This window comes from Trematomus bernacchii, unplaced genomic scaffold (genome assembly GCF_902827165.1).
Source record: "Trematomus bernacchii unplaced genomic scaffold, fTreBer1.1, whole genome shotgun sequence".
Lineage (NCBI taxonomy): Eukaryota > Metazoa > Chordata > Actinopteri > Perciformes > Nototheniidae > Trematomus > Trematomus bernacchii.
In genome coordinates, this window is record NW_022987686.1 from 1,894,226 (window position 1) to 1,920,084 (window position 25,859).

The window sequence follows — 25,859 nt, forward strand, 5'->3', positions numbered from 1 at the left end:
CATTCTTTTGTACAAAACAACCAAAAATAAATAACTTTTACAACGACAAGAAATAGCAAGCATCACTTGACAGGTCCTGCTCAGAAACATTCCGGATTTGGTTTCTAAATAAGAGTTTAATTTAGATAAAGTTGCACAGTATTTCAGCTCATCATTACAGTTATTCCACAGATGAACACCTTTCGTTGTGATGCAATGAAGTTTGGAATTTGTTCGTATGGGTGGTTTAAAGAAAATGCAGTTTCCTCTCCACATGTGTTTGTTTTCTCTCCATGTATTCAAATGGACCAGATGGACGCTAGGAGAGTACCAAGGTTACGTACAGTGTTTGCCTCGCTTGACTATAGTCTTAATTTGTTGACACTGTGTTGCTGGTGCTAAAAACCTTTCGAGCACATCTTTGTCAGAAAAAAGTATAGAGAAACTGGTGTATTTATTTACAATGCAGCCCAACCAACATATGTTGGGTAAATAAAGAAGTCGGGCAATAATTGGCCCCTTTTGCATCATGCCATGAGCTGGAAATGAGCATTGCAGTTGCACCCTAATTGGTGACAAATGCATTGTGTTTCCTGTTAGTGCTTCATACTGAAAAGCATACTGTGTTTTCTTAGTTTAGAAGCAGCAGCAGGAAGTGTTTGGTTTGCATGCAATACCTTATATTGTTAAGAGAGTGAATAATAATAATAAGGCAGTCTTATATCTGTGACAATGCATCCCTCATTTTCTGTAGATCCCCCCTGGATACCTTTTCTATTGGAATGGTGGACACACACAAAACATTGATTATATAGAAAAATCACTGGTCAAAAATGTTTCCAATAATGGGGTTTGATTTAATGAAAGGCAACAACAACAGTTAATGTAGAAGAATATAGTGTATTTACTCAGTCTAAGTGTGTTTTATAGCTATATATGTTTTACATCCACACTGGCAAGAAGACACAATGAATTTACCGATGTAAAAAATATCATGGCTTAATGTCAACGTTTACATTTCCAGTATTTCCGATACTTTGAGGGTTGATTAGGTAAAAGTATATCTATGTTGCATTAGTGCCTGTGTCACATTGTGCAAAGACCTATAACTGTGATCTGTATATATAATCAGCAGTTGGAAAATCTCTTGATCATTTAAAGTGGACCTATCATGCTATATTTGAATAATATAGTGTAGGACCATACCTATATAAGGCATATTTATACTTTTTTTTTTTCAAAATACCAAACAGATCATGCATTTTAGCCATGCCTCATTTCGCTCAATTTGAAAAATGTTAGCTCTGTTTTTGCAAGGGCTGATTCTGTGAGAACAGCACCACCTACAGGCCTGGCATATGTACTACAGCGTCTCCAGCGCTTTCGAACGGCAATGGCCGTGGCTGTCTCCTCCTGATTGGTGGAGTTGGCCCAATAGCCGTAGCGCCACCGTCCTGACGTCAGGACAGTGTTCAAATCTGGATCAGTTTTTATCAGATCCGTTGCAGCCCCTTTTTTAGAGATTTGGGTATGGAGGGAAATAGAGAGGGTTGTGTTTTCTGACACTTGGTGAGTTCCCTGGAACACCGGGGACACATATTCATGTATAAAAGACGTACAAAAGTGCATTTTGCATGATAGGTCCCCTTTAAGTGCATGATATTGTTATTTGATAAAAGGCGTAAACTCAGTTTTAACTCGTAATCTACCTGCAGTCTGTAGATAATCAGAGGCATTCTCATTCATGTAGAGCAATGCGCTTAACTGTTGTTCATTTTGACTTTGTAACGACATACTGTGTCTATAATTTTCCACATCTGCAACCTAAGACACAGATTATTATTTTTCATCAGACACACAGCCCACTTTAATTAAAAAAAGGGAACAGAGATTAACATTTATTTCAGAGCAAAAGTGCGCTTCTCTTCCTTTTAAAAAAATAAACCAAGCTGTTGGCAATTTTCTTTTTCCCTCTTTCCTCTCCAAGAGTTTTAATCAAGAAAATGTCTCCAAGTAATTATGCCCAAAAACACAAGAGAAGAAAAACAAGGGGACTTTATGAGTGGGTTAATAAGCCACTCTCTTCTGAAAGGTGGGTAGTGTCGTCTGTCCAATTACAAGAGAAGAATGGCTCCGTGAAATCACTTGACACATCCACGCACTTAAAGTAAGAGCTGGAGAAACCAACAAAGTACAGCTAGTAAACTACTTGGAGAGAAACAGAATTGTATTCATTTTCCACTGGATGGTAATTTTCTTACTATCTATAGAGTGAATTTACAATGAGAAGTATATATGTTATATACTTACATGTATACCTATATATCGGAACCCACTGACTCAAGCTATTCTTTTATTATAAAAACATCAAGAGCCCATTACAGTATATACTGCATTTTCTACTGATCTCTCGTGCATGGGTATGGAATTTCAATTTATGGTTGGTATGGCGGACAATCAACAAGATGTTATGACAGAATGTGTATATTTAATGGACAAGTCTTACGATATGGCATCAAAAACAGGGTTTTATTAAAGAAAATCTAAAGGATTGCATATTTAAACTACTGTACAACGAATGTCACTACATACAAAACATTAATATATTTTATTGTGTATTACTGTGTGTATCAGTACTCTCTACTGTACAAGTCTGAAGTCATTTTCACTATTTTTTAAAGGGTGCTTCCGGCTGTTGTTCTGTCCCAAACTTTGGTTGATTGCCGTCTGTTACTGAAAACTAAAAAATCCCCTTCCTACTAAACTAATTATAAGAGAACGGATTCCTGGAATGCTTCCTGGGGGTAGGGGAGCGGTGAGCGGGGTCTTTTGGCTGGTTGGGAATAGGAGCAGGGATTTCTCATACACGTTGACTTTGAGGATTTGACCTTCATCAGGATGCTGTGGAGGCAGTAGGTGCAGGGCTCCACGGCTAATGTTAGCAGTTGTGATTGGTTTTGATGATGATGATTGTGATGATGGTTCCTGGTAATCATGGTGATGCAGGTGGTGATGAAAGATGACATGTTTGTGATGATGATGATGATGGAGTTGACTAGCGGTGAAATCAATCAAGCTGTAAACAAAGAGGCTACATTGCTCGATAATAACTTTATCGGAAGGATTCCTTTTTTCAAATACTGGAAATGTTTAAACATTTGCTAACTTAGATGATAACATTGAGTCAACATTTTGAGCTTATAGTACTAATGTTGGTAATAAAAACAATGAACTGTGGCTGTAGCATAAAAGCCAGGCAGCCCCATTTGATCTTAAAGTAGCTGCAATAAATGTAATTATTTCCCAAATTGTCAGAGTACTCTTCTTAATAGATAGCTATACTTTATATTTGTTAAACTCATGACAAGAAAAACTTAGTGAGTGACCGCTGATTAGATTAGAAGTTGTAGGCATTGTCAAAAGTGTTTGGTCAAATAAATAAATAAAAATCAAACATGTTAAGGCCATTTTCATTCAATAGAATATTAAGTGCACTTAATCTAAGTCATACAGTGGCTCTAGTCTGTAATTAATCATGAAATCAATCCCAAAGGGAGCAATGTCTCAACTAGCATTTGGCTAATGGCCATCAAAGCTGATGTTACTGCGTCACAAAGCACTGTAACTGGCAAAGACTCAGAGCCTTTAACCAAAGTATAAGCTACCTGAGGCAGTCAAAATGTTAATACCTCAAAACGTTGCAGGTATCTTTGGCAGGTGACTTTGATGTATCCTCCAAAGACATATTTTATCACCATTTGCTACCTGCCAGGTGGTAATGTCAGACTGGCTTGTAGGTGGTAGATGGGTGGGCTTCCAGTGTGTCAGATGACCCCTTCCTGTCCCTCTGTATGGCTCAGTGAGGCGTTATGTTTTATCCCCTTCCCACTGATAATACCTTCCCGCTCCTCTCACTTCGTCCCTATCTGATCCTCTTCATCCTTGTCCTCTTGCTCTTTCTCCCCATCCTATTTCCAGATCTGTGTGTGCATGAGTCAAACCAGTGAGTATGGAAAGTGGGATCTGACAAAAAGCTTGTGTGTGTTTGGCAAGGAGGGATTAGGCCCAATGAGCCTGGCAAGCAGTCCGCTTTGGTTCACAAAGACAATTTTGCAATGCCTATCACTTCCACTAGTGCTGTAGCAGGTGTGTGCATGGATATTTGTTATTATCTACTTTACCCACGTCTTCTTCCCTTCCCTGTAATTGCTCACTAGCATATTACCTGCAAGTGTCAAACCTTTGTTTTTACGGTCCTGTTTACAGCACCTGTTCAACACATTATAGCACCTTCCCCGTATGTTCCTGAAATTAAGAAGGGTGTGTGAGTAATTAGGGTTCCATATGAGAACACGACTCCTTTTAATCCCCTTGTCACATTCGGAAGCATTTTTTGAAGCACACGCCACTCTATATTCTGCTTTGGAAACCGTGATCTCTGTTCATTTCCACAATAAAGTCGCGAAAAAGCTTCTGATCCACATGCTTTGCTCCCTCAGATGGGCCTCTTACACCTCATGAATTGCTGATGCATTACGGGTTTAACAGACCGGCTCCAGTTCTTCCAGTTCTAATGCCTTTCAAATGCTGATCCAGGATGCCCTTGCCACAACAGAACCCAGCAAAGCCTGGAAAGCCTCGGGACAGAGTGGGCTGCATAAGACACTAACAGAGAGCAGAGAGGAGAGCAAAGCTCTATTGGATAACTGCCCGGCATTTTCCACAGCACTTGACCCTGGCACACACACACACCACCCCCCCACCCCCCACCACCACCCTCCCCGCTCCACCTTCTTCTCCTCCTCAGCACCGGCAAATGAATTGTCCCCGCTCTCGGCTCTGATCCTGAGAACCTATGACAGCCAAAGCCTTCCTGCTCTCTGAAGTAAGCCCTGGCAGCGATAGGCTAGTTTACTATTCCCCACTCCAGCCCGGGCTGCGAGGCATGAACACGGGCGAGACAAAGCCTGTGTGACTGCGCTGAATAGAAAGACGGAAAGTTTAAAAAACGCCGCTCGACCTTACCTGTCAGAGTTTAACTTCAAGTGTACTTTAGGGAAGAAACGTAGGGCCCTCATGCTGGAGCAGAAGGAACAAAAACTTCAGCAAGTCACTTTGTATTCACCGTTTTAAGGTTTGAAGAATGTTAAAATACAACATTTGATGCTTTATGAATGCTTTATAACACATAACTAGTTTGTTCATGTAAATGATAGTTGATTACTGCTAGTCTGAAATGTTTACCAGAGGTAAGGCCAAGCTCTGCAAGTCACAGCACTCTAGTCCTAAACTTTCCAGACGTAAACATGGAGTGATGCACTCTTAACCAAACGTTATGTCATTTGTGTCCCCGTCTTTCATTTTGTAGTCATTCTGTTTAGTATTGTTCATGTATTTCCAAGTCAAAGTCCAGATGAAGTCACTATTCGTCTAACCCAACCTCATCTAAACTCTTTATTTCACATGACAATTTACTATAAAAGTGAGAAACTTTGTACTCATTACTTACTTAGATAATTGGTCATCTTGAATAGTTAATTAAATAGTTTTCGAACAACATAGGAACTAAATCATTGTCATTAATATTAAAACACATCTACACCTTGTAACGGCTTGTTTTATGCATATTCAATTAAATAACTCGGCCAACACCGTCAATCTTCTCGAAGATAAGTAGACTTAACTTAGTAATTTATGTATTACCATTACCTTAAGTGTTAATGATATGTTCAATTTTAACTAGGTGTTAGTGTTAATCAATATTAATTAAACTTGAGAGGTTGTTGAGTTCTCCAACAATCTGTTCACCAGTACGTTAGCATTGTATTCTCACTGACCTATAAAGCTATGATAAATAACTTAAGAGCCATTAATAATACCACTTTGCTGTAGGCTACCATTACCTTAGCCCCTTAAGTACACCCTGTGTTAATGTACTATTTAATTGTACTCCATAGGTGACCCATGCATTTGTCCCTTATCTATTTGCCGCTGCTTTCAATTGAGCTGCTCATACTCGCACTACAGTATGCCTTTTAGTCATGTATTCTGTACCTGCTGTGTTTATTTATTAATTTAATTTAATTATCTTTGCTTTTTATGCCTGTTTTTAAATATCATTTAATAATGTATTTATGCTGTATTTGTTCTTAAATGTATTTTGTTTTTATTTTGTAAAGCACTTTGAATCGCCACGTGCTGAAAAGTGCTATATAAATAAAATTGCCTTGCCTTATGGACAGAGTCTCCACCTATCACAGCTTTGTAGCCTTTACAAGGCCCCTCACAAACAGATAATCATCAATCCAGAGCCGTAAAGAGATGGTGTCTTTCTAAGACAGATTGCTCTGTTAAGGTGCTCCATAATTTAATATCTTTCTGGTTCTTCATCTTCCCTCCTTCCCTCCCTCCGTCAGCCTGGCCAAGTCATGCTGAGTTCCTTAAAATGTATTAAATTACGATGTGTCATGAAACTAATTCACTCCCCGGTGTATGAATCACATGACGGATCCCTCTCTGGCCTTACCTTTGACACCCTGTATGCACATCGCAGGGTAATAGATTACAATTAGCCTCAAGTTCCTTAAATTATTGACCCTGGGCCCGTTTTTCTGCCTCCTGTCAGCAATCAGTTTACAGGGAGGTGTGAGCGCTAATGCTAAATGGATGTAGGGCGGGGGGGGCGCGCTTTACCTCACCTCGCTGTCAAACTAGCCGTTATTCTTTCCTAAAGACTTCTGTTGAGCATGTGGGAAATGAATGGATGAGCGCTAGGTGGTAGCTTAAGTTTTAGCATTACAGCACTACATCAATGGAATGGCTTGTTGGTGCACTCTTAATAATGTACCTTTAAAAATTCATGGGTGGAATTTGAATTAATTACATTTTTAATATAACCACCATTTATTATTAAGCCTTTTCCAATTAATATTTCACATTCTAATCGTATTAACTGCATAGGACTTTCTTCGCCACACAACATATCTCCCCTAACTTGTGTTTACCCACCATAAACCTATTCAGGGCCAGCCACCAATGTAATTCAGTTGGATTGAATGAAAGATTGATTTGCATTGGTATTTACATTAAAAGGCATATCGAGCCATTTGTGTCCTATTAAGTCTGACTATACCTGCTTCATTGGCTTCAAAGTATGCAAAAGTAAGAACTCACATCCTTGACTTTCAGTGAAGTTTGATACCAGTTATGTATTTGTAGCTTGAGAGTTACTTGACTTCTGCAATGCTGAATGGAATCTATTAGAATCCAAATGTCTCTTTAGCTACACATACATTATGTAGCTAACTGGCCACCAGGCTCAATTTATGTGCGAGTGTTTTATTAATTCATAACATCCTGGAGCAGAAACAGAAAAGTAGTGTTTTCTTTTCAATTTTCCCCCTGCTTGCCTCTCTTTGTAGATCTTGTGCATCCCACAGGCTGTTTTTTATGGATCCCTGAGTGTTTTACGCCTGTATTTTCTCCTGCTCTCGAGCAAAAAAAGATATATCTTTGTTTACGTGCTGATATCATGCTAGAGGGTCAGCTCACCTGCGTTTGTATACACGGGTCAGATCCGTGGGGAGTTGTCACCGGCTCTCAGGGTCTCTAATGAACTCCAGCCGTTTGACTGACAGACGGGTTATAGGGCAGGAGTAGACTGCGGTGCCGCGTGCCAAGCTGCTGTGTGCGTGACTGATTGGATACATGCTTAATGAAGCGACAGACAAACACACACACTGTCACGGATCTGTTCGGGGGGCATGTTGGGGGGATGTGGAGGGAGTATGTCACATATGAATATTTGTGGAGAGGTATTCACAAGCACAGGAGAGAGATGATGCTTCTCTATTTACAGTATACACTATGGTAGGGATTTCCAACCAGCTCATACTGTACAACAGGGGGTACTTCTGCAGTAGCCAGGGGGTATTTTGAAAAAGTGCAGAGGAGCTTAGCTAATTGAATAAAAATACAAATGTACTGTTTGCTAGAAAAACAGATCCACATAGAGAGTCTCCCCACTGAAAACCAAACCCATTGGTCAGTAAAAGCAGCCTATTATGACCCATATTTACATTTATATTATTTATAGACCTCTAGTGGCCATTGTTATTATATAGTTAGAGCAAAGAGGGAAGTCAGGTTAGGTATTTGAAAGAGCAATAACTATGCTTAAGGCAGAAGGGTTAGGAAGGCTCAATGGGTCATACTTTTACCCATTGTTGTGTCCTGTTGTGAAACCAAAAGTCACCGTTAAATTATTTAACGTTCCATATTTGAGTCCGTTAGTTGAGTGACTTTAAACTTGAGCCATGATCGTTTTTCTTAAAGGTTCCATGTCATGGCCATTTCTACTGATCATAATTCCATTGTTGAGGTCTACTAGAATTGATTTACATTGTGCAATTTTCCAAACTCACATTGGTTTCTCATACAGCATCTCTGTATATAGTATGTGTATTCACTCTCTGTCCTAAACGGCTTGTTGGAGCTCCTGCCCCCCCCCATCCCTGTGAGCCCACTGTGCTCTGATTGGTCAGCTCGCCCACTCTGTTCTGATGAGTCTACCACTATGGTCTACCACCGTTACAGCGGAACATCAGTGATTATGTGTTACAATGGCGTTAGCAACCAGAACATGACACCAGTAAGGACAAACAGATGAGAATGCGGCGTGAGGTCTGGGTGCCGTGTTGGCGGGACGTTGCGCGGCTCGCTGCTGCGAGGAGCGGACAGTGTGAGCTGGGTTCATTTCCTGCTTGCTGCGTGGGATCTGCGAGACAGCGAGATATCGCGAATGGACGGGAAGGGGTGCATGCTGAGGGGGCTGCAGCACCCCCATCTGCGAGGCTCCACTAGCAATCCGCAACCCCCCCCACACACACACCCCGAAACGTGGCGCACCTACAGTGTAAGCGCGCCACAGTTTCGCGAGGCTCCACTAGCACCCCCCCAGCGCGTCATAGTTTCGCTGCTGAGTGTGTGTGTGTGTGTGTGTGTGTGTGTGTGTGTGAGGAGCTCCAATGGGTCCATTTGGGTATGGGCACGTCACTGTACCCAGGAATAAAAAAGAGAAATCTCCAACGAGGCGTTCTGGGGCAGCATAGACAGGTCTTTTCTGTGTTAGAGATTTACTCGCTACAGGGTGTACTTTGAGGGTTTGTGACTTTGCATGCAACCTTCATAACACACAAGGGGACGGGTAATAACCGAAAAGCATGACATGGGACCTTTAAATAGTTTTTAAGTATCTGTTTTGCCTAAACCTAACCAAGTACTTTTGCTGTTTATCACGTTAACCACGGGTTAAAACTGTAACAATTGAGTTTAAACTGCGACTGTTAAGACTAATTCCTATGGGCAAATGACAAATTGGTTGGATGACTTACAGATTGGTGTGATTGTATTAGGTCAAAGTTTACTAAAAGTAACGGATACAAAAATTAAATAGCTAAACATAATGAAAAATAAGTTTGAATAGATAACTAAAGTAAGGTTGAATTTAAATTGTGAAATAGTTCAAAAATAATGGTTAAACAATAAAAATAGTTCACTCAAATTAATCGTTAAGCCTTTGAAATAGCTGACAGTTAATAGTTATACAGTTTAAATAGTTAACACAAAGTATTAGATAAATGGTAAAAGAGCTTATATAATATATATTATATAAAAAATGACGAAGTATATGTTTTACAGCACAAACTATGTCCTCTGAGTTTAAAAGCAATCTAGATGGATACATAGGTCTGTCCTTGAAAAAGCATCCCTCATATTCTTCATCAAAACAACTCTTATGGCAGCCGACTCGGGGGAATCCAGGGCAATATAAGAGAAAATAGTCAACATCTCATACTGTCGCTGTCCTTCTGCGATGCTCTTGTTTGTTTGTTTTTCATTTTTCTTCTTTAATGACGAATACTCGAAGCTCAGGTGTGTAGTACCTCGATCTGTGCGGCTTTGTTGTCTTGTCAGTGTCATGACTTTGATGTCATATTTTACGTTGCACAATGCTAATTTGCTTTCTTTTTTATATTTATATATTTGCCCATGGCAGTCCAATATCATTATTTCTTCCTTGAATGCAAACGAGAAAGAGATGACGGTGATATAAGAGAAAGAGAGAAAGTCATCTTACCGGTGCCAACTTTTCCAGCCAATCTCGACTTGTCTGAAAACTCAGTTACTCTTTCAATTATTCTAAACTAGAAAAGATCACTCCAAAGAAGTGACAACACTAACAAAGCTAGTGTAACATCTATCAGCTTGGAAATAATTTGATGTCAGTCACTTTTTATTTGTTGCATATGGAGAAAAGTGGTGGCAGGATTGATTCGCAGTGACACATTTTTAGGGAAGGAAACGCAAAGACAGGAAATGAGGAAAGGTTGTGATTTACCATGCTGCGATCCCTTTATTCTGTCCCTCAACTTAATTGGAGAAGCCCAGCAGGCGCCACACGTAGCCCATCAGATTGGTAGCAATGACAACAGTGGCTTTCCATGTTGTTTCATTACGAGTTCTAACGTATTTCTTCAAAACAACACCTCATCTTTTGGTTGAATTCCAGAAAAAGTGCGCGACAATTATTCGTTTTCGGTCCGACTGACAGAAATCCAGAGCATGTGGCATCGCAGCAGATTTGTTAACAGCGAGTTACCAATTTTTCTTGATGTAATCCTGTCCCACTTCGATGTGGGGATCTGGAGCTCGAGCGGGAGAGCTTATCTTTGTGTCTCTGCGCTGAGAGCTCAGATGGCACCACAATCTGCTGTGAAGTATTCAGCCACTGAGTCATAGACCTGAACGCAGATGTACGCTAACACCATAGACTCCAGGTGTTGTCCGACATGCCCACTTTCAGCCCTGAAGGCACCACGGTACGTTCCTCACTCTAATGACTTTCCTTCCCTGCTTATGGCTGTCCGACTCTGACTTCTGCTAATGCCGCCACTGCTGTGTTAACAGCAGATAAATGGCACCGCTTATTGTCGAGATTACATTAGATCTCCAATCAAGAGGTAATGAGCGTTGTCATGGCAACTGCATCCGACGGGCAGGGCAGCGAGCAAGGTTGAAGACTCGAGAAATACTTAAAGGGCCCATGTCATGGCCATTTCCACTGATCATAATTACATTGTTGAGGTATACTAAAATAGATTTATACTGTGCAATTTTCCAAACTCACATTGGTTTCGCATACAGCATCTCTGTCAAGCATGTGTATTCAGCAGTATTCACTTTCTCCACTAAACGACTCGTTGGAGCTCTTGCCCCCCCCTCCCTGTGAGCCTAGTGTGCTCCGATTGGTCAGCTCGGCCACTCGTTCTGATTAGTCAACCACCAGAGAGGCTGCGCCCATGTCAGTGCTTTTCCCGGCTGCTCTCAGCGTAACATCAGTCTTATCATGGCGTCGGTACAGCGGTATATTTTATATACATATATATTTTTAACTGTTGTTATAGAAGAGTGTGACGGCCCCAGGGCCTTTGTCTTACGATGGGGTGGAGCTGAAGAGGCTAATCAGCACGATCACGGACACCTCCGGACCCAGTCTCTCTCCAAAGCGGCTGCAGGAAGACTAACTCTGCGATCCTCTCAACCACCTATCTCTGCATTTACCACAATAAATGTGCCGTGGTTTTGTAAACTCGTGTATGTCTCCTTGTCTTTCCGTTGTGGCCTACGAGCCACTCTCATAACAAAGAGTAAGTTATTTTTACCCGTTATAAACTACTACTGTTTGATGAGAAATCAAATCATGGTTTGCTATATATGAATTCAGGGAAGAAAGGATAGGCCTACTAAGTATTTCCATTAAACTTTATTTTTAGAAATGTACAAAATGAACATAAATATACATATATACACACGGTATATCATTCATTCCTCCTCCTCGCATCTTGCCTGCCACAGTCGGTGCGGTGCCTTTTAGCACGACGCCTCAGTAGTAGTAGAAGTGCCTTTTAGCACGTCATGGATTGTCCGCCAGGATCTGGCTGGACGAAATCAAATGCAAATCACAAAATATTAGAGAAACTTAGTTGTTTTAGATTCGTTAGTAGTAGTTGTGTAATGAACAGCTTGCCTGCTAATATGCTAACCTAGCTTTGTTTACCTTGGTAGCTAACACGATATGAACGTTAGCTTGGAGGAAAGGCAACTATAATGCAGTGTAATAAAACTACTATGAACAAAAGCTAGTGGTTCATATTAGGCTAGCAATAACGTGTTTATAATTGCAATCGTATACGGGTATTCTGCTACCATACAATGTAACTTGCATGAATACATTGTTTTGCGCTAGCATACAGCTAGCCTCGTTAGCTACATGCAGTATATGTACGGTCACAATGTACGGTAAATCACAGTACAGTATACTGTATGAGTATTCCGTGTGTGTGACTGCAGACATTCTCCTGCCATGACAAACATGTAAGGCCATCTGCTGACATTGTAGTTGATATATTTAAACGCTAGCAACGTAGCATCACAAAAATGTTTTTCCGACCAAAACTAGCTCTAGCTCCGTGTGTTAGATCGCTACGCCAGCTATAATGTAATTACGTTTCGCGACTGACCGGCAAATCACCCGGAGTATACTGTCAATAGGTATTTTGTGTGTGAATGCAGACATTCTCCTGCTATGAGATACATGTATGCAAGGCCATCTGCTGATATTAGAGTTGATATATGGAAACTCTAGCAACTTAGTTAGCACAGTTAGCACTGTGTCAATGGCTTAGCAGTCCAACACAGTTTACACATTTAAACAGTCTTGTTTGATAAATACACAAATAACAATGCAAACTTACAGGTTGTATACCCAGATCTTCCCCTGCTCCAAACGGTCCAAACAAGCTGTGCATATCCAGCCTCAAACTGGGCAATGTTTTGGAAGCTTTCGTCTGTGAAATGCCGGTTCTTCGAACCTCTGGAGGAGGAACACGCTGCTGCTGGTGTGGCCATAGCTCTTCGGGATTGGTCCATTTCGTTCCGGGTACCGCATGACATCAGGCGGTACCCGGAAGAATCAAATGGGCAGTGACGTATCTCCAACGAGGCGTTTTGGGGAGGTATTTTCTGTGTTAGAGTTTTACCCGCTACAGGGTGTACTTTGAGGGTTTTGACTCTGCACACTGTTTACATGCATAAAAACCTTCATAACACACAAGGGGACGGGTAATAACCGGAAAAGCATGACATGGGAGCTTTAAAACATGTTAAGCGCAAATGAATCATATTTTTTGTCTCCACTTTCAAATGTAATTCCTCCTCCTTTTGAATTGTACTTTTAGTAATGGGCTTTTTCTTCAAAGGCCTTTTATTAGATTCAAAAAGTACAATTTAAAAGATAATTCCTGGTTAATTCCACTTGCTAAAAGTGCTGGTGCAAGAGTTGTAACCGTATACCCTGAATGATCACCCAAGGGGGAATATCAAATAGTAAACAGTCAAACATTTGACTCATTGGGCGTGAAGGCCTACACATATTCTTGTATCTGGGGCAAGCTGTTAAGCATGGATCTCATTTCTTTTCATAGTTTTTATTTCTTTTGACAAACTTCCACCCCTCTGGATATACTTCACTGACAAACAAAACACATCTGAATACCTCCTTTCAAGAAGAGCTTTTTTATCTTTATTTCCACACTTGCACTAACGCGCACAGATTGACTCCAGGACAAAGAAGATCCTGCGCACATCCAACTGACAGCGTGAAAGGCTCGATCATTTTTTTCCCCCCAGAAGATACTGATACATTTTATCGGATTGCTTTGTCTCCCAAGACCTGATGTAATGTGACAGGAAAGTGTGGTATGTGAAACAAGAAGTGTGTTTGTAATACAAATGAGGCGGGTTGCTTTCTTTTCCAGGTTGTCTGGTGATAAAACGTTAACTTGAGGATTAACAGATTACCTTCTATTCCTATTTTAGTGATCTACACTTCATAAAGGTCCTCTGTGGTTTGCTTTGTCTCATTATCACATTTCATTTACAACTATGTCCATTTACACCTGGAATTACAATATGAATATTCATTGAAGTATTGCATCTGATAACTAGAACTTAAAAAATGCTTTTATTTGCTGAAACAAAAATGCTGAAACCTTTTATTTCTTGGTCTGCTGAGATAGTTGTCTTTTGTTTTTCATCCATTAGGTTTGATTTAGCTTCTACTAATGTTTCATTACAAACTGAAGAGACTGATACGCCAATAGGTATTTTTCTTTTTACTTTTATTCCATTTTACTGAAGAAAATAACAAGCCATAATGTCACATGACTTTGATTAAAAAATGATAACGATTTTTTCAGAGCTTACATATTAAGAGACACACTATGGTAATAATTGTTTCATACATTGATCTGATTGGTGTCCCCAATTTACAACTTTCCACTGGCGGCATCATAAAGGAGGGTACTGAACTCCCTCATATTTTTATATGGATTCTGGGACCTTTCCTAGCAGACACATATCTTTTTTTTAAAGAGAAATATAGTTATATCTTAAGCTAAGGCTATCCCACTGGTTTATAACCCTTACTTTAACCGCCTAGATGATCTGGGAAAAAAACTGATTTGCCATTATTTTTGACTGATATTGCAATGGCGATAGCAGAGGGAATTATCTTTTTTCAAACGTTATTCGCATTATCGTTGAACATATTATATTAAAATCATCATGTCTGCCTGTGACAGCTGCTCTTTTCACAGTAATGATACATTTCTATATTGTATCATTTGATTGTCAGAATTAAGTATTTTACTCAATTTTGACCAGTAGTTAATGCATTTAGTCTTTAAATGCAACACGTCTTTGCATTTACACCCAGTATAACGTGTTTTAACCATTCCCAATGTCCATATTCTTTCTGTATTGTGTTCTGAATATATTACAGTGCAATACTTTATTGTATTTAAGTTCAGTTTAAACAATTCAGCTATTCTCATTTGCCCTTCTGCTTCTCTATGATCAAAGTAGCAAATTCGACATGCCAATTAGAGTAAGAGAGCTTTCTGTGTGTTTTTATATAATACTAAAATATATTTTCCTTTTCAGACTAACCACAAAAACATCATAATTTAAAATACTACAACTCTGTTCTCTATTTCTATGATCAACACTATTCCAAACCTTTAAAAACCTTGACCTTCACTTTGCTGTTTTCACCGAACACACCTGGCTCTCTAAGAAATGAAATCAACTGTCTTTGTGAAACGCAGGCTGAGATTTGTAGTGCTGATGTGTCAAACTAAACTCCATCGCCGCGCTGAATTTTTCATAATCCTTTTTTCCTCCCCGGCAGACAACAACAATGCACTTTTTCTTCTCAACCCCTCCCACGCAGTCGCAGTTCTCTTCTTGTCTTCTTCTATCACACTTGTGAGGAAAATATCACCTCAGGACTCACCTTTCAAATGCTGAAAAAAACACTCACAACCTTGACAGACGCTCTAAACATTTTGCCCCCCTGCAAATATTAAGCTTTGTGTGAGCGAGGAATCTTGGAGGCAGCCACTAAAGAGCCTGAGGGCAAACATGCAAACCTTGATTAACTTGTGTAGCGCCATCTCTTTTCTCCGGGAAAACCTACTCTGCTGGCTCATACTGTAGATTTCTATACATAGCACCTTGTTTGTTTGTTTATTTATTTTTTGAAGAATTACTCTCACATCAATTTGTAACCGAATAGACGAGAAGAGTTTCAAAAGGGAAATGTTAGAATAAACATTTCAACATTATTGAGTGAGGCGTGATTAGGGGGCTGCATGATTTGGCAAAATATAACAAATTGTGATTTTACCTATTGTAATTTGATATGATTAAAGGAAATGATCACTTTTTGAACATGATTCAGACTATCATTGAAAAGTATGTTAAAATGATCATAGTGTGACGTTGTTGTTTTTGGAGGATTAATACCAAAGAATGATTTTGTATTAATCTGTAGAAAACTACTTACAGCACCAAAATACTTATTTTTTACCATGTATATTTTTGTGTCCAGAAATGTACATTTATTTTTGTATATATCCATAGTCAGCTCTGTTAAAACTTTTCTCTATAGCTATTTGATATTCCTTTTCCATCAAGTTGGTCGACTGAGACAGAAAAAAAGAGTGATTACCAAGCTATCCTGACATTTAGTCCACAAGTAAGGGTCCCACTCTAAAATCACTGAATACCCAAATTCCATTAATGTTGGGGTATTCAATTAAAATCTTAAAAGTCATGTTCCTAACCATCAAGACAAAACAAGAGACACTTGTATGACTTATTTTCCTCCAGTTTTTCTGTAGACTGCAAACACCATGACTCCAGTTGTACTTATAAATACTGACACTTTCTCACGTGATCCCTTTCCACCCACATATCACATGTGGCATGAACAGAGAATTCCTTATTATGGGCTGTTTTCAAAGCCTGCCTTACTACTCCTTAAGAAATATGGGTTCATATTGGAAGCCCTGCCTCTTTATCCCAATGGAAGGGAATAACACCTATCTTCATTAATTATGGCTTAATGAAATACAAAATGGCCCCAGGTGCTGTTTGATTGACAGGTCTTACAACATAGGAAAAGCCCCCATATAGGTATCTCAGTGCAATGTTACCCTCTAATTGGCAATTTACCACCCGCTCAATAGTCAGGATTGCCTTCTCAGTGTCTGTGGAGGTATTAGCAATAGTGTTTTTCAACATCCAGATTAATTTCTTAAAAGCCTGCCCTTAAAAAAAATAAAAAAAGTGTCTGGCTTGCAAATAAAGGGATGTGATTTAAAGGGGGGAAAGTGCTTGTCTTGGAAGTATTGTGAAAGGGCTTCGAGGAAGTAACGGAGAGGGGGCTGACAGAAAGACGGAGAGTGGGAGAGATGGGGAAACAGAGAGAGGGGGGGAGAGGCCGGGAGCATTAGACTGGAGTGAAATAAATTTGCTTAGCAGGTACTTCTGTTGGAGTCGCCTTCACTGAAAGAGGAGATCAGTCTTGCCTGTTCTGCATTGCCATTTCATCTAAATCCCTCTCTCCATTTCTTTTTTTTTCATAAACCTGAGAATCTGTCATTCACAGGCCATTCATTTTGACGCACTTGCCATTAATAGATGCTATAAATACTCGTATATGGTTTATACATCCAGCCAAATATGACTCCAACGCTGCCAATAAAATGAAGACCAACAGAGTATAAGAGAATCAACAACAAATAGAGATTACAAACAATTCACTATCCATTTTAAGTCGTATATTAAGGAGATATCGAGAATATTTTCTGGATTATTGACAGTTTTCTTAGTTAATAGGGATTTTTAAAAAGTTAGACAAAACCCTACATAAGCATATGTCACATTAAGTTCTCAATGGTGGATTTTCATGATTTTATAGACCAAACTAATAGTCAATTGAGAAAAATATCCATAGGTTATTAACGTAATTTAACGTAAGGTTGATAACAGAATTTTTAAACCTTATGTTTAAACTTTGATGAACTGAAATGAGAAAATAGACTTTTAAAATAGAGGTTTTTCCATATGTACAGTTGTATCCAAAGACAGCTAAAGAGCCTTTGAAGTGTAAAATATCTTGAATTTGCCTTTAATATAAATAAACAATGACTACAAGATAGCAATGCATATCATATCAGTATCTGAAACGTTTGCCGTTAGGACTAGATTTTCAATTATGTCTCGGTTTCCTTGGGCATAAATTAGAAAAACACTTCTATCCACATTAATTATTATAAGTTGTTACATTTCAGTGAACCCTGTTGGTTTATATAGCTTGCGGACATGTTAATGCTAATGTTTTGTATTCAGTGTTTCACTAAAGTTGCTGTTTCTAAAGAATGCATCGATGAATAATCATTTAGATTATTAAGTAAAACGGAATATTATTAAAAGGGTTTGAAAAATTGTTTGAAAGAATCATCCTCTGAAGGAGGGTCGACAGATAATCAATGTAAACAGATATTGTGTCTATACTAGGGCTGTCAGTCGATTAAAATATTTAATCGCGATTAATCGCATGATTGTCCATAGTTAATCGCGATTAATCGCAAATTAATCGCACATTTTTTATCTGTTCTAAATGTACCTTAGAGGGATATTTTTCAAGTTTTTAATACTCTTATCAACATATGAGTGGACAACTATGCTTTATATGTTTGTTTATTATCATTTGAACAATGACAAATATTCTCATGAATATTAAACACAACAACCTGAACATTACAAATATTCGCCTCAATTCAACCTAGAACCTCTCTCATACAATACTGTGTGTGTGTGTGTGTGTGTGTGTGTGTGTGTGTGTGTGTGTGTGTGTGTGTGTGTGTGTGTGTGTGTGTGTGTGTGTGTGTGTGTGTGTGTGTGTGTGTGTGTGTGTGTGTGTGTGTGTGTGTGTGTGTGTGTGTGTGTGTGTGTGTGTGTGTGTGTGTGTGTGTGTGTGTGTGTGTGTGTGTGTGTGTGTGTGTGTGTGTGTGTGTGTGTGTGTGTGTGAATATGGAGGATCGTTGGAGCTATGTGCAGCTCAAGGCATATATGCCTGTGTGTATGAGCTGTGTTGCGGCACTATCCGTGCTGAGTGTGCTGTCTGGCTACCTGCATAAAGTCAAGTGCTCGGCGCAGCTGTCGGCGAAATGTCGCTCCTCTGTTTTCATTGAAACAGCTCCTTATATCCGTTAGCTCAGCTAGCTAGCACCAGATGCTAACAACAACACGTAAGGTGTGCTTCGCTCGCGCCACACATACACACACCCTCCCGGTCCTCCCGATGGCCAGTCCGGGCCTGCCGGTGAGCGTGGAAGTGTGGTCTGCCACAAGCGGGCAGCAGGAGCGGGGCTGTCAGCATCAGCTTGTAGATGGTATTTTAAACTCGATGCGCTCTGAAACTACGGCGGCCGAGGACAAAAAATACACATGCATTAATCGCGTTAAAATAATTAGTGGCGTTAATTTTTTTTTGCGTTAACGCGTTATTAACGCGTTAACTTGACAGCCCTAGTCTATACTAATACTTGACCAAATCATTATGTATAATCTGACGTGTTTTCTGCTGCAGTAATTACGTTTGAAAGAAAATGGATGCCCTTTATTTTAAGAAAAATCGCTAAAAATGCAAAGTCCTGCTGAGAAAATCCAGTATAACAAAAAGCGTCAGCCACCTCCTATTCCTCTGTTGTTGTTGCAGTAAAGAAAAACGTTTTAATTTGGTAATTAAAGGAGGGGGATGTGGAAGTGCGCTGCTATATCCCCACTAAATTATCTGTAATGGTGAGGTGAGTCAGTTTCCTTAATTAGTTTAGTCCTTCTCTTCCTCTCTCTCGTGGAGTCATTAATGTTGACGTGAACATTTTTCTCTCATTTGAATAAGTAAATAATGAAAGCAGAGTGACAGTTAGGGGGTGAGCTAGTCACAACTTTTTAAAGCAGCAGGGAGGAAGTAATTAATAGGATTTGACAACCCGGAGGGACACACAAACACACGTTCCTGCATACACACTCAAATAAGTTCATACTAACATACATACCTACTGTTTGAAAACTGCGGTCCAGCATAATCCTTGCATTTTTTTTAGAAATGATTCTGTTTGTGCTCCATCTGCCGGACTTGTGTATTAAATAATAGAAAGCACACTTGCACAAAATCTATACTAAGCTCATTTTGATGCTCCACAGTGTGCCATTGGGACCTTACTCTGGACTTTTTGTCAAGGTGACACACCTCAAATAAAAACCGATTCCATCCCATCAGAGAGATAGATGGACCGTCGTTGAAATTAGCAAATGAAAGCTGGAATTGTTTGGATGCTGCTCTCCTCAGCAAATTCAGCAGTGATAATTAATTGTAGCGAGTAAAAACACTCATCAGGGAGATGAACCATTAGAGAGTCAGGTAAACAAACCCGCATCCATTATGGGTGAGTGGCTGATAAGGATTGATGAGAAAAGTTAGATTTCCACCTCAAACTGAAATAATTTAATCTGTAAAACTTTCCTCACACCCGATACAAATAAGAAGCATCTACCCGAGGATCGAAATCTGAATGAGTCAAGATTTGAATACATTGATAGAATTGTTTTTCTCTTTCTGTGGTTGATGGCTGTGTACACAATGTTAACACAACATCAGTGAAAGATTAACATTATTGTTTTTACATATGTACATGTAAAGATGTATCCACTGGGTTGATTATACATACACAATAATAGTACTTTAAACAACCAAATGTGGACTTTTCTGAATGTAAAACTAATGTAAGTTGCAATCCATAAAATGTTTATCATACCAAAACCTTTTTTCATGATACTATTTATCATCTGCAATTTGTGGCAAAAATGTTATTCATACTTAAAGTACACAGTTGTTCAGCAGGACAATCTCCACATATAACAATACTTTTATAATTGTTGAAACAGGACAATACAATACTTTAATATTCGAATGCAATTGCGGGAAGTGAAAAGCTACATCAAGGTGGCATGGCTTTACATTACCACTGCTAAGCTAAAGGCTAACTTGTGTTCAGCGAGATACATCACTGTAGGGCTGTGCGATTATGGCAACAATCATAATCACGATTATTTGGGTCAATAATTGATATCACGATTATTAAATACGATTATTCATTGACTTTGAAAAAATGCATTTATTGAACTTTAAAACAAATACAAATAATAATTTGAACAGTATCTTTTTAACTGTTGATTACCCTGAACGTATAATTCAACTGAAAAACCAATACAAAAATAAATAAAATAAATGATACATTTAAATGAATAATATCAAAATAATAAATACCAATAAACAAGATCAACAAATATTTTGGAGCGCACTTCCACAAGCTACTAAACATATGTAAATATGATAAATACAAATAAATTAGACCAAAATTAATTAGATCAAATATGTTGCAGTGCACTGTCACATTGTCACAACCTAGCAAAGCAAAATAATTGTTTTTTCCGATTATGTTGTTTTCGTAATTGTGGCAGGCCAAAATCGTAATTGCGATTAAAATACGATTAATTGCACAGCCCTACATCACTGTTTATGATACATAGAAGCTTCGGGACATTTACGAGTGGGGTATTCACTGACGTATTTTATGTCATATAATAAAACGTGAACATCTCTTGAGCTTGTGTTATTTCAAGTTTTTAACCAAAAGCATGTACAAAAAAAACAGTTGACTTCAAGATGAGGTAACACAATGCTGACTCATTCCCAGGTGTTATGACTCATTCCTGCACCACTCTATTCCTGTGAGTACAAGAGACTCATGTGAAGTCATGCGATCCAGCCTTAGGGTTTTGTTGTTGAATCTCACTGTTTACTTAACTTTTTGTTGCAGTGGCGATTCTGTTCATCGCGGTCATATTTTTCAGTATTTCTTTGTCAGCGGATCATTTTGAAATATTGCAGGTTTGTTTTTGGCTGCACTGTAAACTGATACTCCCACTTCTCCTTCGCTGTATTTCTGCCAAAGAAGTGTTTTCTATTTGCTCTTTATTAGTCTGCACTGGCTGTTAAACAGTATCTTTAGGGTCCCAGCTTTAAGTAAAAGGTCGACTGAGGATACATTGATCAATGCTTCATATCTACTTACCATTTCTGTCACTGGGGCTACCTCCACTATCAGCAGTGTATCTCGGAGCTTAAGGTCACTGCTTCCTTGTCTAGGTCCTCCCACATTCATTATTCATTATGGACTTACCATAATGTAGCTAAGAACTGTGGGTGAGACTATTGCTTAACACATGCAAATGTGAAACCACTGTAGTAAAATTAAATTGTTCTGCTCTGCAGCCCAGCCATGATGAGCAATTAGTACACAGGATGTAATTTCTATCACCTTTTTTTTCTTTCTTTTGTCTTGCACGCATTCAAATACAAGTAATAAAGTGTACCCGTGATGTTCATACAGAGGCTTCTTTTAACAACAAAGCAATCGTTTTTCAACATGAGTCATCACTTGGCATTACACTCCCACTCCCTTAAGCCAATTATATGACAAGGCTTTAAATGAATGCATGCTCATTAGCCTCAACATAATATATGTTGGTGGGAATGAAATATTCAAGCGTCTCAAACTGACGCACCTCAGCAAAGTGTGTCAGCGAAGAAAGAAAGAGGGCGAGAAAGAAAGTTGAGTGAGTGAGCGATGGGTGGCAGAGCCAGAGGGAGGAAAAATGGAGGAGTAGATGGAGACTGCCTGATTGGAAAATGGATCGGTGACAAAACGCCACGGCTTGGAGCTAAGATTAGGATTCCATCTGTCTTGAATGAAATATTCAAATACACGCTGGAAAGAGGAGGCATATTACTAAAAGGATGGATGTGGAGAATATGTGAAACAATGACAGGCTCTCTACATCCAGGAGGGTCAGCGCTCACTCAGACGGCTGTTTAGCCTGGAGGAGGAGTGCTCTTATGCTCCTGCAGCAAATGTAGTATCTGTGAAGACTGATGGAAACAAATCAACATGTGTTTTGAACAAACAGAATGAAACAGTGAACAGTTTATTATTAACATAGAACAGAAGTTAGACATTTGCTTAGTATGAGATAACTACATGGCAGTCACACCAAAAGCAGCCATGTTTTGAAACGAAATCCAGTATATTATACCGGTATAGTTAAGGCTAATCATTAGTAAACGACGGTGGTTATGATCTATACGAGCGTTAATATGTTAGCAACGGTTAAGGTAAGGGGAGGTTGGGGTTGTTGGAAAAAAACTAGGGTTACTACTAGGTAGTAAAAATACTTGCTTACTTTGTCAAAGGGTCAGTTAGCTTCATCAGAGCTGCTTGTCAGATGGTTAAATAGCCTTGAAAACGTGATGATGGCGCTGCGATTGGCTAGCTGTGTTGAGGCATTGAGGACGTCATTGTTTAAACTTCTCCCTAAAGTCCTCTTATCTTGATTCTTCACACATTTTTGGGGATTCTAAATCGGGAACAGTAACTAAAGAATGAAGGTATAACAGGTGAGATGCTTTCGACCAATACGACCACACCCTTACGTCCGAAAGTATGTTTAACAGAAGGTCCAAAAGTAGTGTTGTAAGGCAGAAAGCCTACATAATGAAGTTTAAAATTGTCCAATATCTATATTACTATAAGGATACTGGACTGTATACATGGCAGCTTCTACGAGGCAACATCCCTTAAAAGTCAAGGTTTAGTCCTATTTACCAGTGAACATAATGTAATAATGTATATGTGTTTCTCGCAGTACATTCACAGCCTTTCTCAGTATTTCACTTGAATTTCCTGACAAAATGATTTGAGCTTTCGCCAAATGCTGAGTAGCTCGATGAGCCTTCTGAATTTGCAGCCGAAAAATCTATTAAAGCCCTCATTAATAATTTCCACTGCAGCATTCATACTTCTTGACATGAAGAAGGGGGAGGAGGGAGAAGGAAAAGCCAACTAGACTCATGGAAAAAGGTACAACCCATAATTACTAAGGTGCTGATTCACACAAGTGTGATATCATCATGTGACCTCTGTTTGGCTAAGTCATTTGTGGTGGACTGCAGGATTAATAATACAGAAGACCTCTGCAGTTATTACAAGTTGGAGTATAAAAGGCCTGTATGAATAAGACTTCTGACTGGCAAATTGAAGGGCACCTCTTACAAGAGATTTCTCAGTCTCAGCATTAGCGTCATTGTACAAGATATCACTGCCAGCACTTGGAGAACTGTTTTGAAACTGACCTTCGACATCTCTATGGAGTATGACAGTCATTTTTCCTATGAGAGTAGCAGAAAGATTAAGGAGGGGATGTGAGAGAGTGCCAGTTAATTACTCCTCAATACAATGTATGAAATGTCTCAAGATCACAGTGTTCCTCTCTTTTGTTTTTCCTCTGCTCATCAAGCGTTAAAGGTGGGCTGTGGATATAGTGATTTGCATGCTTTAAAGTCATTTAAGAGTGACCTTCAAAGAGAAGACAAACAGCGAGAAACAAATAAGACAATCAAAATGTCAGGATTGTTACAGGAGATGGGATATTAGGAAAATGCGCCATAGCAGATACACCTTAATTCCTAAGAACGGGAATCTTTCAAAGGTAAGCTTCATTACAAAGCAATCAGATGAGATGCTTTCCATCCAATCAGAAGACACTGTGTGATGCTTTTGTGATATTTAAATGTCATGACGTTAATAATTCTTAGACAAGGCTTTTTGCACTGGTTTGACGATCGAAGACTATAAGGATTATCTACAGAAGAAGAAAAATAATTTTATTTGTATTTATTTGTTGTGCCCTGGCAGGGGTTGACAATTCTGAATGGTGTTTGATGATGTTTCTAAACCCACACACAAACAGATAGATAACAAGAATCTTAAACATCTTGATTTACAGATTACAAAGTACTGATAAAGACTGTTTACCCATTTATTTCAACTACAGAAGGATAAAAGTCCAACATCAAGCACTTGACACTACGCCATTTTGTTTACTGGCTCAAGAGATTAAGAATTTAAAACTCAGTGTCAGTTTCACAGTATGGAAATAGAGCAAACACTTGTATCATTTACTGAAAATGTGTGGATCCAAAGCTTTTTAACCATCCAACATGCATTTCTGAAGAACATACTGGCAGCCTTGGAGTGTTCTCTGAGAGCTATTGGCTTGGGTTGGTTGTTGTGTTGGAACTATTGGAAAGTTGCAGAGAAATGGAACAAAATTAAAGAGGATATATTAGGCTCATTTTCAGGTTCATATTTGTATTTTGTGCCTTTACCGTGACATGTTTACACGCTTTATTGTTTAAAAGTGCTTTATTTTTCTCTTTTTTATTTCTCTTGTCTCTTCTATAGACAATTCACATGCACAAAAACCTTTGAAACACACTACAGGAAAGGGAAAACCCCAAAAAACATAATAGGACATCTTTTAATACTGACCCATTTCCACAGAATAGGACAATTAACAATCTATCAAATTGTATTTTAGCGCCCAATCAATCCATCCATCCATCAACCAATCCATCCATACATCCATCAACCAATCCATCCATCATGGTCAACATTTTACAGGAGTTGTCCATGTCTTTGTTTTATTTTAACAAACAAATCCAACATAACAGTACTTTATCAGATGGCTGTGTTACATTGCCCAACATTAAGCACGGATATTGTCACTAATTGGTGTACTTGGAAACTGGTCAGCAGAACCAAGTAATTAGCACTTTTGAAGGACTTTTGAAGGACGTTCAACCCTTTGTTATTGTACTTCTTTGGTTATTTTGGAAAAGGCTTTGTTTTCATTCCACTCGGTTAATGCAATCAAACCAATCTGCAGCAATGGATCACACATAGTTGAATTATCTCAAGTTGAACAATTATCATTTTCAGGTTAATTAATTAGAAGAATGTAATTATCAGCCGATATTGAGTAGATGCCAGCCCAAACTGGGGTAATTCAGACTTGGAGATTTAATCATGGCTTGGGTTTTTTTTTTTTAGACACCTTTTGCTTTCATTGGTTGTGACAACTTGAGGAAAACTTGTAAGTGGGTGGAGCTTGTGGAACCAAGTCTTGGTGTCAGCCTGCTGGCCACAGAAACAGACCAGCAATCACTCACATGTGTCCTGACCGAGGTGAGATAAAGCGCCACGGAGCCAGCTCTAGGGAGAGTGTACGACAGGTACAGGGACTTCCATTACAACTTGTATCACCTGTGAGATAGAGGATGCAGATAACACAGCTACATTTTCCTTCCTGAATTGTTTTGCTTTCCTCATACTTTCATGTCGGCATTTGAAAGCAGCTTTCGCCCACATGTTTGGTCTTTTCCACTGCACAGCTTACTCTGGATGTTCGCACTTATAATGTTTCTTAACCAAACCAAGCAAAGACTT